Genomic DNA, 17,521 nt, shown 5'->3' with positions numbered 1-17,521 from the left:
ATTCACCAGTATTTGGACTCTATTCCTCTAAACCCTTCCTATTCATATACCCATCCAGATGATTTTTAAGTGTTCTAGTTGTACCAGCCTCCACCAATTCCTCTGGCAGCTCATTCCACACACACACCACCCTCTGCATGAAAAAGTTGCCCCTTTAGGTTCATTTTATATCTTTCCCCTCTCACCTTAAACCTATGCCTTTTAGTTTTAGAAAACCCCATCTCAGGGAAAAGTCCTTGTATATTAACCCTATCCATGCCCTTCATAAGTTTTATAAACCTCTATAAAGGTCACCCCCCACCAGCCTCCAATACTCCAGGGAAAATAGCCCCAGCCTATTTAGCCTCTCCCTATTGCTCAATTCCTCCAACCCTGGCAACATTCTTGAAAATCTTTTCTGAGCCCTTTCAAGTTTCACAACATCCTTCCTATAACAGAGAGGACAGAATTGCATGCAGAATTCAAAAAGTGGCCCAACCAGCATCCTATATGGCCACAACATGACCTTTCAGCTCCTATACTCAACGTAGTGACCAGTAAAGGTAAGCATACCAAATGCCTTCTTCACTATCCTGTCTACCTGTGACTCTACTTTCAAGGAAATATGAACCTAGATGCTAAGGTCTCTTTGTTTAGCAACACAGCCCAGGACTTTACCATTAAGTGTATAAGTCCTACCCTGGTTTGTCTTACCAAAATGCAGCACATCACATTATCTAAATCAAAGTCCATCTGCTACTCTTCAGCATCATTAACCGATCTGATCAAGGTCTATCAGGACAATTCACAGGAAATAATAAATTAAAGGGGGAACAACATGTATAAGGGATGAGGAAGAGAGTGCTGATTGGTTGGCAAGTAGATTCTGATTGGTAGAGACATTGCCATGGAGAAAGCAACAATTAGTGAAGAATGCTATTTAACTGCTAAGCATTGTTTAAATTTTAAACAGGCAGGTTAACTTTATTGGTCAAGGAATCATTTTGAGCTGCACATCTCCAAATGGTTATTTCATAGAGTTGAAACAGTGTGCAAATAACAGGATGCTGTGTACTAATATATGTAACTTCCTGTCCACTCAAGGATGCCACACTATGACGCAGACTGATTATCCTTAATTGATTATCATTATAATTCTTTGCATACTCAGGATTATTTAGCAATGTTGGCCAACTGCAAAATCACATCAAATACTGGACAAAGTGTTATGAGCTTTGCAAGTGCCTGTTGTGAATGTTCGAAGAGATATACTATTTCATGTGATCAGCCAATTTCTGCAGTGTAAAGCCTACATTCCTAGCTTCATACCGGTGGCTAGAGTCATACCTGTCAGAAAGAGAGATGGTTGTATTTGCTGGAGCTCAGACATCTCAGCTCCAGGATATTTTTGCAGGAGTCCCCCACTGTAGTGTCCTGGGCCCAACCATCTTTAGTTGCTTCATCAATGACCTTCCCTCCATCATAAGGCCAGAAGTGGGGACGTTCACCAATGATTGCACAATGTTCAGCACCATTCGTGACTCCTCACATACTGAAGAAGTCCATATTCAAATGCAACAAAATCTGGACAACATCCAGGCTTGGGCTGACAAATGTCAGGCTATGACCATCACTAATAAGAGGCAAATCTAACTACCACCCCTTGACATTAAGTGGTGTAACCATCATTGAATCCTCTACTATCAACATCCTGGGGTTATCATTAACCAGAAACTCAACTGCACTCACCACATAAGCAGTGGCTACAAGAGCAGCTCAGAGGCTAGGAATACTGCAGCGAGTAACTCACCTCCTGACTCTACAAAGCCTGTACACTATCTACAAGGCATAAGTCAGGAGTGTGATGGAATGGTCCCCACTTGCCTGAATGAGTGCAGCCCCAACAACACTCAAGAAGTTTGACACCATCCAGGACAAAGTAGCCCGCTTGATTGGCACAACACCCACAAACATCCACTCCCTTCATCACTGATGCTCAGTAGCAGCAGTATGTACTATCTGCAAGATGCACTGCAGAAATTCACCAAAGATCCTCAAACAGCACCTTTCAAATACACAACCACTTCCATGTAGAAAAACAAGGGCAGCAGATATATGGGAACACCATCTTCAAGTTTCCCTCCAAGTCATTCACCATCCTGACTTCGAAATATATCGCTGTTCTTTCACTATCACTGGGTCAAAATCGTAGAATTCCCCCTATAATGGCATTGTGGATCAACAACCCACAGCAGGTGCACTGCAGCGGTTCAAGAAGGCAGCCTTCACCACCACCTTCTCAAGGGCAACTAGGGATAGACAATAAATAAGCCAGCCAATGACACCCACATCCCACAAATGAACAAATTTTTAAAAAAATGGTGTGCTGCAGTGCAAATATCTATAGCTTCTTTGAGTGGAACATTGGTGAATTGGCTAGCAATATCAAATGAATACATGACTGTGCATTGCTGTCATTATGCAAATCCTGTATGGGCTTTGCAGATGTGAAAGAATCTTTCATTTTGCAAATGTAAAAGTTGCTCAAAACTGGTTGTAGTGATTCACCAAATAATTTGACCAGTCAACATTGTGCAGAACCATTTATTGATAAGATAAGGCATAAAGGGATATCATCTGCCTGGAGTACGGAATTGCAGTGAGCTGTAAGAATGACCTCTGTATCATCTGACAGCTTGATGCCGATACACAAGTCCAACAGGCTTTTATTTTAAACCATGTTTTTGAGTAAAATTGTCCAGTTATACCTAGCGGGAGATCCAATGGATACAAATTTGGACCTGTCTATTATGAATGGTTTGCATTCTGTTGATGTAGTCACAATTATTAAGGATGACTATTCCAGTTCTTTTGTCGGGTTTACTGAGATGTGTGTCCAGGTTGGCCTTGAGGCCTCACAATGCTGCCAGACATTGCGTGTAAAAATCAGACAAGTTATTCAGAGTTCTTCAATCTGCTTTGTCCTGTCAGATCACGAGGAACACTTTCAAGAATTCACCGTCCTCGATGCATACCAGTTTGCAGTTGGAAAGCTGGGAGGAGGTGGAAGGTCGAATTCAGCAAATACCTCTTCCTGTTTGACATTGTGTGAAGGCACACCAAAATTGAAACCAGATGCAAGGACAAACTCCTTGCTTTCAGAGAATATATGGTCAGAGGGATTTATTACATGTCTAGTAGAGTTGTTTATTTCACTGTCAACCACTTTCGCTTAAGTGAGTTTATGATATGAGCATGTTTTAAATGGTGCTTATGATGCAGTCATCTTTTGAAGCAACATAGCTAAATAGAGACATAAACAGCTCAAATTGAAAAATAAAAGAAATTTTGCAAATTTCATCCCAATTCCAGCAAAGGACATGATGTATGTGACCCTAACACCAACCTGTTCAATCTCATCTTATAATTGACCATTCAATCTTTGTCTCACTTTAGCACTATTAATATGTTTGGAAATAAAAAGGAGCACAGCCTGGGTTATGCACCCTTGAAGATAATCAGTAGATAGCTCACTTGTTCCTAACTTATCTGTAGTTATCATTAACTGCTGCTTTCTTCATGGCGAGGCATCCACTAATCAGAGATCATTTGCCAATCAATCAGTACTCTCCTCTCCTACAGTATAAATTTTACTGTTTGCTTACGTTAGCGTTCTTGTGAATTGTCCTGATGAATGCAAGACAAAAAAACTTAAAAATAGTGTCCTTTTTCAACAATGTGTATGTTCTGAAAAATCAGATGAGTAATTGATCTTCAGTTAACGTAGCATTTCCTGAATGTTTATCTGCCTAACAAATGGGTGACAATTATATAATAGGACAAAGCAATTAACTTACAGGATAGCTAAAGTAAATAAATCATCAAGCATAATTGTTAAAACTCCTCCATCTGATATCAAACCTCCCTGATTGCCCCTAACTTGAACCCTTTTTATGAAATATGTTATCATGTGCCCTGTATCTTTTATAGTCCCTTAATACCGGTTCAAGGCACAGTTTTAAAAGCAATCATCTCCAGCATGCTCCGTTTCAAGGGAGTTATGAATACAACGTTACCGTTGACAGATTACCAATTGAAATAACAAATCCTATTTTGAATTTTCTCTAGGTTTGTTTTTGCACTATTACTTTACAGCAAATAAGAAGGGAATTAAAACCTCCCCAAAATTGCAATTTTTAAGGCCTCCAATTCATTGACTGTTCGTTTAAAATGAATCCGTAACAAGGTCTTGTTATGCATTAGGATCTAGCAATCAAATTTGGTTCTGCTGAACACCATTCTCCATGACAAAATATGAAAAAGATCAATTTAATGATTAACCAATCTTATTAAATGTACACAAATTCATTTAGATAACAAGTATGCAACAAAAATCTTGTATCTGAGTATTTAAATACATTTACAATTAAGAAATTTTAAATAGACAAAATGAAACTGCAGTTCTTTTTTTTAATTTTAAGTCTAATAATGAATTAAATACATAATTATTCTGTATTAATCTGTTCTAGGGATTTGTTTAAAGCTTAATGAGAAGTTGATTTTTTATTCACAAAGGTTAGTCACTAGCTTAGCCAAATGCAACATAAATATTTTTGGAAATGAGTTTTAAATCAGCTCATGAGTGGAATCACTTTTTTAATTCCCACTATGTTTCATGTAAATAATTACATTTCATAAAGTACAAAGCAAGTTAGTTATTTGATATGTTAATGTCCTCATTCTGTTCGATTCATAGCATTGATTATTACTTGTGGTAATGTATACGCTGAATTTTTTTTCTTTCTTGCAATTAGGACTATTGTGAGGACAGATTTACCATAAATTAGGAGAACTCTATGAGTTCTGCAACGTTGTATGCTGCAGTGGTGAAGAAGCTGCTTTCCTTCCACGACCCTATACATCAGTCCATTGCAATGGCCCCTTGATTTTTGACATTATGACAGCATATTATTCCACCACACTTTTAGGTAGCATTTTCCAAATCTTAACATCCCTCTGTATGAAGAAATCTGTCCCACTATCCCTCGCCAGTCATTTTAGAACTTCTGCTCTGCTAATCAGCTCACTAGAGGAAATCATTTATCCCTAATTGCTCTAGCAAAGCCTTCATGGGGTTTTGAATGCTTTTGTCAGTTCTCCATTTAACCTCATCAGCTCCAACGAGATCAAGATTGCCATATAACTGAGATCCCTCATTCCTAGTATTATCCCAGTAAATCTTGGCATCTCTCCTAAAGTGCAATAACCAGAATAATATTCAATACTTCAGCTGAGGCTGAACCAGAGATTTGTAAAAGCTTAGCGCAATTTCTCTGTTTTGTTATTTCAAAGCTAAGAATTCCATTGGCTTTTTTATCTACCTTCTCAACTTGCACTGCCACATTCAAAGGTTTCAGTGTCTGCACCACAGATATCTCTGTATTTTCAGTCCTGTTCAGAACAGTATTATTTATATTGAACTGTCTCCCTGTTCTCTGTGTTTAATTGCATCTGACATGTGTCGACCTATTTCACTGGTTTGTCTATGTCCTGTCTCTGGTTATTATGTTCACTACTCACTACATTGCCGAGCTTTACTTGTTCACAACCTTCAAAATTGAATGCCCTATACCAAGTTAAGATCAAATAAGAAGAAAACCAAAGGTCCTAATGTTGAAACAAAATAAAGAACTATGGATGTTGGAAATCTGAAACAAAAATAGAAATTGCTAGAGAAAATTGCGGTGCGGCACAGTGGCTCAGTGCTTAACACTGCTGCCTCACTGCAACAGGAACCTGGGTTCCAGCCTTGGGCAACTGTCTGTGTCGAGTTGTGCATTCTCCCTGTGTCTGCATGGGTTTCCTTCGGGTGCTCCGGTTTCCTTCCAAAGTCCAAAGATGTGGAGGTTAGGTGAATCAGCCATGCTAAAATTGCCCACAGTATCCAGGGATATGCAGACTAGGTGGATGGGCCATGGTAAATGCTGGGTTACAGCAATAAGGTGGGGGTGTGGGATGCTCTTCAGAGGGCCGGTGTGGACTTAATGGGTTGAATGGCCTGCTTCCACATTGTATGGATTCTATGATTCTAACTCAGCAGTTCTGGCTGCATTTGTGAACAGAAAGCGGGGTTAAGGTTTTGAGTCAAGTTGTTGAATCTATGCTGAAGACAGGGGTTTGTGGGCCGGGTGGGTGGTGAGTGGATAGGCAGCAATGGAGTCCAGAGAGAGACAGAATTATTGTTAGGGAGACAAAGGGGTGGAAGGTAGTATGCTCAGGAGAAAAAGCTGATAATGGGACCATAAGAAAGTGAAAATGGTTTGGCTGCACTGAAAGCAGCCCATGTCATGACAACGCCTGAGGTATGGGGGTTGGTGAAGGACAAGGAAAGAGTTCAGGTTCTAAAACTACTGAACTCAATGCTAGTGGAACAGCATCTCATTTTCAGCTTGGGAACTCTGCAGCCTTCAGAACTCAGTATTGAGTTCAATAATTTTCCATCTCAATCTCCTTTTCCGCACTGCTCACTCCTTTTCCTCCAGACCCCCTCTATGTCTTCAGCATAAAAACTCCATTTTGCTAGTTATTATCAATTCTGAAAAAGGATCACTAGACACGAAATGCTAACTCTGCTTTCTCTCCACAGATGCTGCCATGCCTGCTGCGTTTCTCCAGCAATGTCTGGTTTTGGTCCTAATATTGACCTCAGAGGAATCTTCTCGCACACTTTTTATGTATTTATTATTTAACATTGCTGGAGGTTGCTGTTTGCCCTACACTTGCTCACGCATCTGTTTGCTCCTTCATTTATCTGCATCAGAACAGTCCTTACTAATATTATCAGGCAGCATTCGCATCACTCAAAAATGACAGTTTAACATCCTCCTCTGTGCAGTGTAACATGGAGCATTTTGACAAGGAGGGCCTTCAAATGTCTTTGGGTGATACTTTGACATTGGATCTTGTTCTGATGAATGCAGCAGTAGTCATGTTGCAGGTAAAGATTCTATGTGCTGAAAGAGTGCTGAGAACTTATGCTCCCAGCCACACAACACCCAAGAAAGGCATAATTGCATAAAACATCACAGAGCAGAATACTTACAATTACCAATGAGAAGAATCAGTTCAATGCCCCTGTGCAGGCAATGGGATCTTCCAGTAGCTTTGTAGGCCCCAGGTGTCACTTTTAAGGTTGTCTGTGATTACTCTTGGCAGAGTTGACATAACCAGCATTTGCACTCCACACTTGTAAGGACATAAGAACTAGGAGCAGAAGTAGGCAATTCAGCCCCTTGAGCCTGCTGTGCCATTCAATATGATCATGGCTGATCTCATCCCAGCCTCAGCTCCATTTCCCTGCCAATTTTCCACAACCCTTCAACCCATTACTAATTAAAAATCTGACCATCTCTTGTGCTCTGCATGCATTTCACATACTTTTAAGATGAACATGAGGAGGAATTTCATCTCTCAAAAGATAGTGAATCTGTGGTATATTTTACCATACAGGGCTCGCTCTAGATAAGTATATTCAAGGATAACTTAGACAGATTTTTATTCAGTGAGGGAATTGAGGAGTGTGGGGGCAAGTGGAGTTGAGGATTATCAGGTCAGCATGGCCTCATTGAATGACTGTAACTCGACTTGCCTCCAAGCCTCATCCCTACAGTTCTGTCCCACCGACTATCATCATGCCCACTTCCCACTTTGAAGCCACAGTGGTCCTAGCCACTGATAATGGCTGTCCAATAATCCCATGTTCTCCCATACACTATCATGTCCCCTTTACGATATGGCTGAGGGGATAAAAAACGCCAAAAACAAGGCAGGGATGCTGTGAGCATTGCAATAGGCATAAAGTGAGTGAGTGTTATGAGAGTGAGCCAATAATCCTACGATACAGCTTTGTCCACTCTCTGAGCTGGGTGCCTGTCCTCACACACAAATTCTCTTTACAACAGCCTTTCAATGAAAGCTGCCAGTGAACTCCAATGTGCTATATTGAAATGCAGAGTCAGACAGTAAGTAGGTTCAAGATATGCCACGATGATACGGTGAAGCTGGCATGTGTTGGATGCCAACTCCATGGATGGGAGATGCAGAGAACTGCTGCCCATGGAGTGTTGGTGCTGGGTGTCCAAGATGGAGGCCTGGCAGAGCAGGCTGAGTTGCCAGGTACCCACTGTAACTCTCATGGCAGGAATTCTCAGCATCTACTTTCCATCTGGTGTTGGGAGTTTGCGAATTAATAAGGTGACATTAATTATTAATAAGATGTTAATACACGCTTATACATGCAAACATGCTGCTCACTAGTGAGAATCGTGTCTCACTGTTCAATAGTTGGTTGGAAATTGAGAACATTTTGGTGTTGACATCGAGAAGCTCCTCATTGATTTTCCTAACTTTCTTGTTATGGCCCATGTTATTAAGGGGCTGGGAAGATTTCACCTGTGGAAACAATTCCAAATGTCTTTCATTAAAATTCTTTCAATTTTGATCTCAATGATCGAAATGAAAAGTTTAGAATATTAATTTTGTCTGAGGAATATTCCTGTTTATGCTGTGATCATTTATTAAGTATGTGCTCTTAAATAACCCCAATTTTAAAAGCTCCATCGTGGTTGAATGTGTTGTTAAACTTTCAGTAGTCTAAGTTCTGAAATTCCTTTCTTAAACCTTCCTGCTCGTCTGTATCTCTCTTCCCCTATTAGATGTTCCTGAAAATCTACCGTCACCAAGTTTTTTTGGTCACTTCCCTAATTTCTCCTTAGGTGGCTCAGTGTTCAATTTTGTTTCATAATGCTCCAATGAAGCACCTGAGATACTCGATTATATTAACGGTGTTATAAAAATGCAAGTTGTTGTTGATATATTTGCTATCTTTGAAAGTTTAATCATCATCTCTGGCAGTTTGGAGATCTGTGCATCAATCAAAACATTTCCAAAACTCAATTATTGCTTAATACCCACCAGATTAGTGTTGATCTAGTTAATGACAAGGGTCTGCTAACTGCCTTGCAGCTGGCAGATCACAGTGTGTAATTGGTGCCTTCAGTACAACTACAGCCTCAGACTATCCAATCCAATTTCCCAACAGGTTTTTTTCATTAACTGATGTTCACTGAGTAATTGTGTAATCATTTATCCCAAAATAAAATTCCATGGAACAGACAAAGATGGCGAAGGTTAGCTTTAGATTCAGTGTTTCTATCAATTTGCAAAAACACTGCAAAATGATGTTCAGATTACATAGTTCTCATTTCAGTTGTGATGAGAAAAGTTAGGGGCAGCCTCATTTTTTGACCTTAATTAGAAATGATATTGAAAAAGTAGACAGATTGCAAACTTTCAAAGAATAGTAAAGTTTTGGAAACATTGAATAAACACTGAAAGGAATGCAAAGCCAAAATGTTTTAATTAACAAAATTGACAATCCTCCTCACTATCTGTAGCTCCACCAATTTTGGTGTCCCTCCGCAAACTTACTAATCAGACCACATACATTGTCCTCCAGATTATTTATACATATTATAAACAACAAAGGTCCCAGCATTGATCCTGTAGTTACTCATCTCCATTCTGAAAATTACCCTTCCACTGCCACTCTCTGTCTTCTATGACCAAGCCAGTTCTGTATCTATCTAGCCAGCTCACCCTGGATCCCATGAGACTCTACCTTTTGTACCTGCCTGCCATGAGGTGCCTTATTGAATGCCTTACTAAAGTCAATGTAGACAACATCCAATGCCCTTTCCTCGTCAATCATTCTTGTCACCTTCTCAAAAATCTCAATCAAGTTGGTGAGACATGACCTTCCCAGCACAAACCCATGCTGCCAATTACTAACAAGTCCATTCACTTCCAAATGTGAATAAACCCTGTCTCTCAGTATCTTCTCCAACAGCTTCTCCACCACTGATGTCCAACTCACTAGCCTGTAATTACCTGGTTTATCTTTGTTTCCCTTCTTATAAAAAGGAACAACATTGGCTCTTTTCCTTTCCTCTGGAACCGATGTAAAGTACTTATTAAGAATCTCACCCATTTCTTCTCGCTCCGCATATAACCTTTCTCCTTTACTCCTGAGTGGGCCTACTCCTTCTCTAGCTACCCTCTTGCTCCTAATATATGTATTCAATGCCTTGGGATTCTCCATAACCCTCTTGGCCAAAGACATTTCATAGAACCTTTTAGCCCTGCTAACTCCCTGTTTGAGCTCCTTCCTACTTTCTCTATATTCTTCAAGGACTGTCGGTTTTTATTTCCTTAGGCCTTATGTATGCTTTTTTTTTGACTAAGCTGATAACTTCCCCCGTCATCCAAAGTTCCCAAATCCTGCCATTCCTGTCCTGCACTCTAATCAACTCTCCAATTCTTGCCTAATACGATTATAGTTGGCCTTCCCTCAATTTAACACCTTCATCCGAGGTCCACTCTTGTCCCTATCCATACGTACCAAAGTATCCAAAAACGTACATAATTATGGTCACTTTTAAAGAGAAACGTTGTGTGGAAATAGATGAAAAGGACATCTAATTCTTGTTTGTGAGATACTGTCTAAACTGTCAGAAACAAATATGATAAAGTCAATAATAGGCATGTATTTTTCACTAATGCCCCAATTATCAGATGATACAGCTACATTCTCAAAGATTAACACCAGACCATCGTATTTCTTCAAAAAATGGTGATAGAATATCACTTACCTATTAAGATGTTCTACTGTGGGTTAAAACATTTACAAGCACACTTACTTCGTAAATAGGAAAATAAATGGGTATTTATGCTTTTTTGTGTTACATCGTAATATCAGCTTTTGTTTGGTGCTGTATTCTCTTGTATAGATAGGTGTAAATTTAAAGATCTAGCCACAGATTGGCCATCAACAGCAATGCAATTGAACATTGTTGATGTTCCATTTAATTCTTAGTACAATTTAATGAGGTCAAGGACTAAAGAGGGAAATATTGGCATCAGCCCACACCTGTATGATATTGTGTAAAATGTAGGTTGGGATATCAAGCAGATACCTGTTGTTGTTCTTAAGAAGAACCTGGTGGGATGTAACTTACAGGCAACTGTCAGCATTACAGCTACTGGGAGAGATGTCACTACCTTGGATGCCCCTGTAACAACCCCAGGAACTTTACAGCTCCATGCCAGTCTGGTGCCAATTCATTGCCAGCATTTGCTTCCCACCCATCCCAAATATAATAGTAAGAATTCTTTTGTTTTAAGAGTCCAGACAGATTTTAAAAATATTTACATGACAGATCAAAATGCTTTAATAATATGATAGTTACCTTGTCAATCCTGTCGAGCTTGATAGTTCTAATGAGTTTATGAATCATTGAGGACTTTATTATATCTTTAACAATCCCAATAGGCACTTGACTTTACCCAAAACTTGCCGCTCCCGAAGGCATTGGACTATCCTCAGAGGAAATCCAGGAATATTCCAAAAAGAGCACCTTATATCTCCAGAATGGTACACACATATCCAAACAACTCCAACAGCTTTATATCTATATTTATCAGGCATAAAATGCACAAGTCACGTTTGGACATCCCACTAGTGAAATTCAAACCAGCCTGATGCAACTGCACTTCAACACGTGCAAATCAAAACATGCTCCAATCAACCACAAAACCTCTGGGGTGGATGTCGTGTACAGGTGGTGGATGCAGGACTTCTGCATAGAAACATACAGGATGGAAACAGACCCTTCAGTCTAATTAGTCCACGCCAACCATGTTGCTAAACCAAACCAGTCCTACTTGCCTGCATTTGGCTCATACCCTGACAAACCTTTCTTATTAATGTACGTATCCAAATGTCTTAAACCTTGTAACTGTACTTATATCCATCACTTTCTCTGTCAAAAAGTTGCCTCTCATGTCCTTTTTAAACCTTTTTCCTCTCACCTTGAAAATATGTACCCTAGTTTTGAACTCCCTCACTCTAGGGAAAAGATCCTTGCTATTCACCTTACCTATGCTCCTCATGATGTTATAAACCTGTATAAGCTCACCGCTCAACTTCCTACACTTCAGTGAAAACAGTTGCAGCCTACCTATATAACTCAAACCCACTATTCCTGGCAACATCCTGGTAAATCTTTTCTGAACCTTCTCCAATTTAATAATATCTTTCTCGCAGGACAACCAGAACTGTACACTACTTCAAAGAGGCCTCACCAATTTACATACAATCTCAACATGATGTCCCAACTTCTATACCTGAAGGTTTGAGCAATGAAGGCAAGCGTGCTAAATGCCTTCTTAACCACCCTGTCTATGTGTGACACAACTTTTAAAGAATTATGTACCTGAACCCCCGGGTCTCTCTGTTCTACAACACTATCCAGGCCCCTACCATTAATTGTGTAAGTCTTGCCCTTGTTTGTTTTACCAAAATGCAATACCTCAAATTTATCCATATTAAACTCCATCTGCCACTCCTGAGCCCATTGACCCAATTGATCAAGATCTCTTTGTAGTCTTAGATAACCTTTTCACTGTCCACTATACCACCATGGGTGTCATTCCATAAACTTACTAACCATGTCTCCTAAGCATTTTCATAACGATGAAGAGGTTCTCTTTTTTTGTGCAAAACTTCAGGCCTCAATGTATGGAGTATCCATTAGGTACTCCAGGAGCATAATAGAATATTATCCTCAACTGCATAATTTGGGACATCGACAAGCTTTGTGATTGGAATTGAGCATAACGTCTATTGCTACAAGTGTTTGGGAGGGCACAATGGTCAATGGATGCTGAATGACTTCTCCTCGATGTGCAGCAATGTTTCATGAATGTTGTTGTGGAACAGTCCCTTTTCCGCTGTTACACTGGCACTATCCCCCACCTTTTCCTCTGCTACATCGATGACTGTATCGGTGCTGCCTCATGTTCCCACAAGGAGCTTGAACAGTTCATCAACATTACTAACGCCATTCACCACCTCAAATTTAACTGGACCATCTCCAATACCTCCCTCTCCTTCCTGGACCTCTCTGTCTCCATCTCTGGTAGCCGCCTCAACACTGGTATCTATTTCAAGCCCATAGACTCCCATAGCTACCTGGGCTACACCTCCTCTCAACCACCCTCGTGCAAGAATGCGACCCCCTTCTCCCAATTCCTCTGCCTCTGCCGCATTTGCTCCCAAGATGGGGTGTTCCACTCCTGAACATCCCAGATATCCTCCCACTTCAAGGACTGCAATGTCCCCCTTCCGGTGATCAAAAATGCCCTCAACCGCATCTCTTGCATTTCCCGCACTTCTGCCCTCAAAACCCCTCTTCCCAACAAAAATAAAGACAGAATCCCCCTGGTCCTCACATATCACCCCACCAACCTCTGCATCCAGCGTATCATTCTCTGCCACTTCCACCACCTACAATCCGATCCCACCACCAAAGAGATATTTCTGTGCCGACCCCTATCTGCCTTTCATAGGGACTTTTCACTCTGTGATTCCCTCATTTGCTACACACTCCCCACTAGGCCCACCACACCCGGCACCTTTCCCTGCAACCGCAGGAAGTGCTACACCCGCCCCTACACCTCCCCCCTCAGCTACATTCAAGGCCCAAAGCAAACCTTTCATATCAGACAGGGATTCACCTATACATCCGCCAACTTAGTCTAATGTATCCTTTGCTCCGATGTGGCATCCTCTATATCGGTGAGACCAAAGCATAGACTCAGAGACCGTTTCATAGGGCATCTGCGCTCTGTACGCGACAAACGACAACACCTTCCAGTTTTCAGCCATTTTAACTCCCCATCCCAAACCCTGGGTGACATGTCCATCCTAGGCCTCCTCCTGTGCCACAATGACATTACACGCAAACTGAAGGAGCAACACCTCATATTCCGCCTCGGGAGCCTACAGCTCGAAGGCCTAAACATAGGATTCACCAGTTTTAAAATCTCCCCACCTCTGGCCTCATCCCATGTCCAACCCTCTCTCTCATCCCTGCCTCCTTGACCTGACACAATCTGTCCAACTTCTCTCCCACCTATCCACGCTACCCATCCCACTGATCAATCCCCACCACTCCCTATCTGCATTCACCTATCACCATTCCACCTACCTTCCCCAGCCCCACCCATCCTCTATTTATTTCCCAGCTCCCTCCCCACCCAAATTCTGAAGAAGGGTCCTGACACGAAATGTCAACTTTCCTGCTCCTCTGATGCTGCCTGGTCTGCTGTGTTCCTCCAGCTCTATGCTGTGTTGTCAAAGTTTCATGAATCCCTTCCTGTGTTATGGCATCTACAGTTGCAGGTTAAAACTTCTGAATCATTTTCTCTTATCATACCTCTTTCTGTTGATGGACAATTTTACTTGAGAGTCATGCTTTGAATGCGAATTGATTTACCTAAGGAATCATAAATAACCTTTGTAAGGTCACTATTTAATTTATCCACATTGGCCTTTAATCTTTCAGCATTTTCATGAAAGTCAAAGTAGGATCAGAAAATATTTTCAGCATTTTGAGACATGAAATTCAAATGAAGTCCAGCTAGCAAACAAAATTAAATCAGTGTCATATATTTTTATCAAACTGAAGAAGGCCTTCAGAAAGCTGAATAGCTTGTGAATCATTAACTTACATGATACGTCATCTGTAAGTATTATTACAAATTGTCCAGCTGGTGAATAGCCAGACAAAACATTGCCCTCAAGTGTATTGTCAATAAACTGGATTGTGACTCGCCTGTTCTTCAATTCCATTTGTCCACTTTGTTACCCTTATCTAATACAACCAATCCCAATCCAGCATCCGATCTATTGGGAAGAGAGAATTCCAGATTTGTGCAATCATTATTTAATTTTCCTGATTTCACTCCTGAAAGGCCTAGCCTTCATTCTAATTGTGCTTGCTTGTTCTGGACTCTCCATTGGGAAAGCCCCCTTCAATCCTGAAGAATCATCATATTGGACTCAAAACATGAACTCTGTTTCTGGCTCCAAAGATCCTGCTGAGTTGTTCCAGAATTTTGTTTTTATTTTGGTTCTCCAGCATTTGACTTTTACAGCGAGCAGAGGAATTTACTTCTCTATAACTACTATATTGAAAACTTTCATCATTTTAAACACATTAATTGGATAACACAACTGTTGTAGAGATTGGTGAGTTCACAATACTGCAGAACAGCTAGCTTTTTGCCCTAAAGGATTAGCTACCAGTCTCAGGTGCAGGTTGTACGTGATATTATTGCCTTGTGCCAGTGGTAGTGAGACATATACAGGAATTTGCGGTCTCACAATTGATTCAGAATTTGATCGTTTTTGGTGTATGAGTATAAACTTACAGATCCAGTCACAATTTGGCCATCAGCAGGATTGTAATTGTTTGATTTAATTCATAGTTCACCTCAGCGGTCAATGATTGCAGAAGGAAATATTAGAATCACTCTGACACCATGACTACCGAAAACTCTTGTAGACAAGCATAGACAGAAGAATCGGTGCCATCTCTCTAGCCCATCCACAAGCCACCAGTGGTTGGTATCCAGACGTCACTGGAATACCTTTATGTTACCAGCATCATGCTTAGTTGCAAAACATCGCATATGCAGGTTGTCATTATGGGGAATTGAAATCAATCCAGTGCCTCTAAGCACTGGCACACTGAAGTTGGGAACACATCACATTCTGTGCTGAAGAATAAGGAGTGGGCATTCAGCTTCTGAGTTTTGGGAGTATTGTGACTTGGTCTGAATGCCCTTGAGCTGCAAGGAATATACGGTGTATACAGTAGATACCTTTATCAAGTGAGGAATTTCACGGCTGATGGATCACTGAATAGATGACGGGTCAAAGTAAGGGACATACTTTTTTGAGCTGGCTGCAATTACAGTGGGAGTGAATTAGAGAGATATTAGAGAGGCAGGAGTGAATTGTGGGGTTGGTGGAGGCGAGAGTGTGCTTCCAACAAGGAGTGGGTCAGTGAACTCCCAGACACACTGCCGGAATTAAAGCAAGTGGAGGTAATATTGTAACAATGTGGGTCAGGGGCAGCAGAAGGGATAGACCTTGTTAAGATCCTGGAAACCAATATCCATTTCAAGCCCACCGACTCCCACAGCTACCTAGAATACACCTCCTCCCACCCACCTTCCTGCAAAAGTGCCATCCACTATTCCCAATTCCTTCACCTCCGCCGCATCTGCTCCCAGGATGAGGCATTCCACTCCCAAACATCTCAGATGTCCTCGTGTTTCAAGGACCGCAACGGCCCCACTCAGTGGTCAAGAACGCCCTCGACTGGGTCTCCCGCATTTCCCGCAACTCATCCCTCACACCCCCTCCCCGCAACAACACCCAAAACAGAATCCCCCTCATCCTCACCTACCACCCCACTAACTTCCGGATCCAGTACATCATCCTCCGACACTTCCGCCATCTGCAATCCGACACCACCACCAAGGACATTTTTCCCTCCCTACCCTTACCTGCTTTCTGGAGGGACCACTCTCTCCAGGACTCCCTTGTCCGCTCCACATGCCCCTCCAGCCCCACCACACTTGGCACTTTTCCTTGCAACCTCAGGAAGTACTACACCTGCCCCGACACCTCCCCCCTCACCCCCATCCCAGGCCCCAAGAAGACTTTCCACATCAAGCAGATGTTTATCTGCACATCTGCTAATGTGGTATACTGTATCTGCTGTTCCCATTGTGGCCTCCTCTACATTGGGGAAACCAAGCGGAGGCTTGGGGACCGCTTTGTGGAACACCTATGCTTGGTTCGCACTAAACAACTGCACCTCCCAGTCGCGAGCCATTTCAACTCCCCCGCCCATTCCTCAGATGACATGTCCACCCTGGGCCTCCTGCAGTGCCACAACGATGCCACCCGAAGGTTGCAGGAACAGCACCTCATTCTGCTTGGGAACCCTGCAGCCCAATGGGTATCAATGTGGACTTCACAAGCTTCAAAATCTCCCCTCCCTCTACTGCATCCCAAAACCAGCCCAACTCATCCCCGCCTCCCTAACCTGTCCTTCCTCCAACCTATCCCCTCCTCCCACCTCAAGCCCCACCCCCAACTCCTTTACTAGCCTCATCCTACCCCCTTGACCTGTCTGTCCTCCCTGGACTGACCTATCCCCTCCCTACCTCCCCACCTACACTCACCTTTACTGGCTCCATCCCCGCCTCTTTGACCTGTCTCCTTTCCACCTACTTTCTCCTCTATCCATCTTCAATCCGCCTCCCCCTTTCTCCCTATTTATTTCAGAACCCCCTTCCCCTCCCCCATTTCTGAAGAAGGGTCTAGGCCCAAAACATCAGCTTTCCTGCTCCTCTGATGCTGCTTGGCCTGCTGTGTTCATCCAGCTCTACACCTTGTTATCTCAGATTCTTCAGCATCTGCAGTTCCTACTATCTCTTGTTCAGTTTCGGTGGGTTGGGATGTGAGTGGATTGGTGGAGCTTGAGTGTGTGGGCGTGGTTAGTGTTAGTGGGCGGGGCTTGAGGGTATCGGAATGGCCTGCGAGGCTGGAGCAAGCGCCTGGGGT

The sequence above is a fragment of the Rhincodon typus genome, chromosome 34 (assembly GCF_021869965.1).
Source record: "Rhincodon typus isolate 14 chromosome 34, sRhiTyp1.1, whole genome shotgun sequence".
Classification (NCBI taxonomy): domain Eukaryota; kingdom Metazoa; phylum Chordata; class Chondrichthyes; order Orectolobiformes; family Rhincodontidae; genus Rhincodon; species Rhincodon typus.
This window is presented reverse-complemented; position numbering follows the sequence as displayed.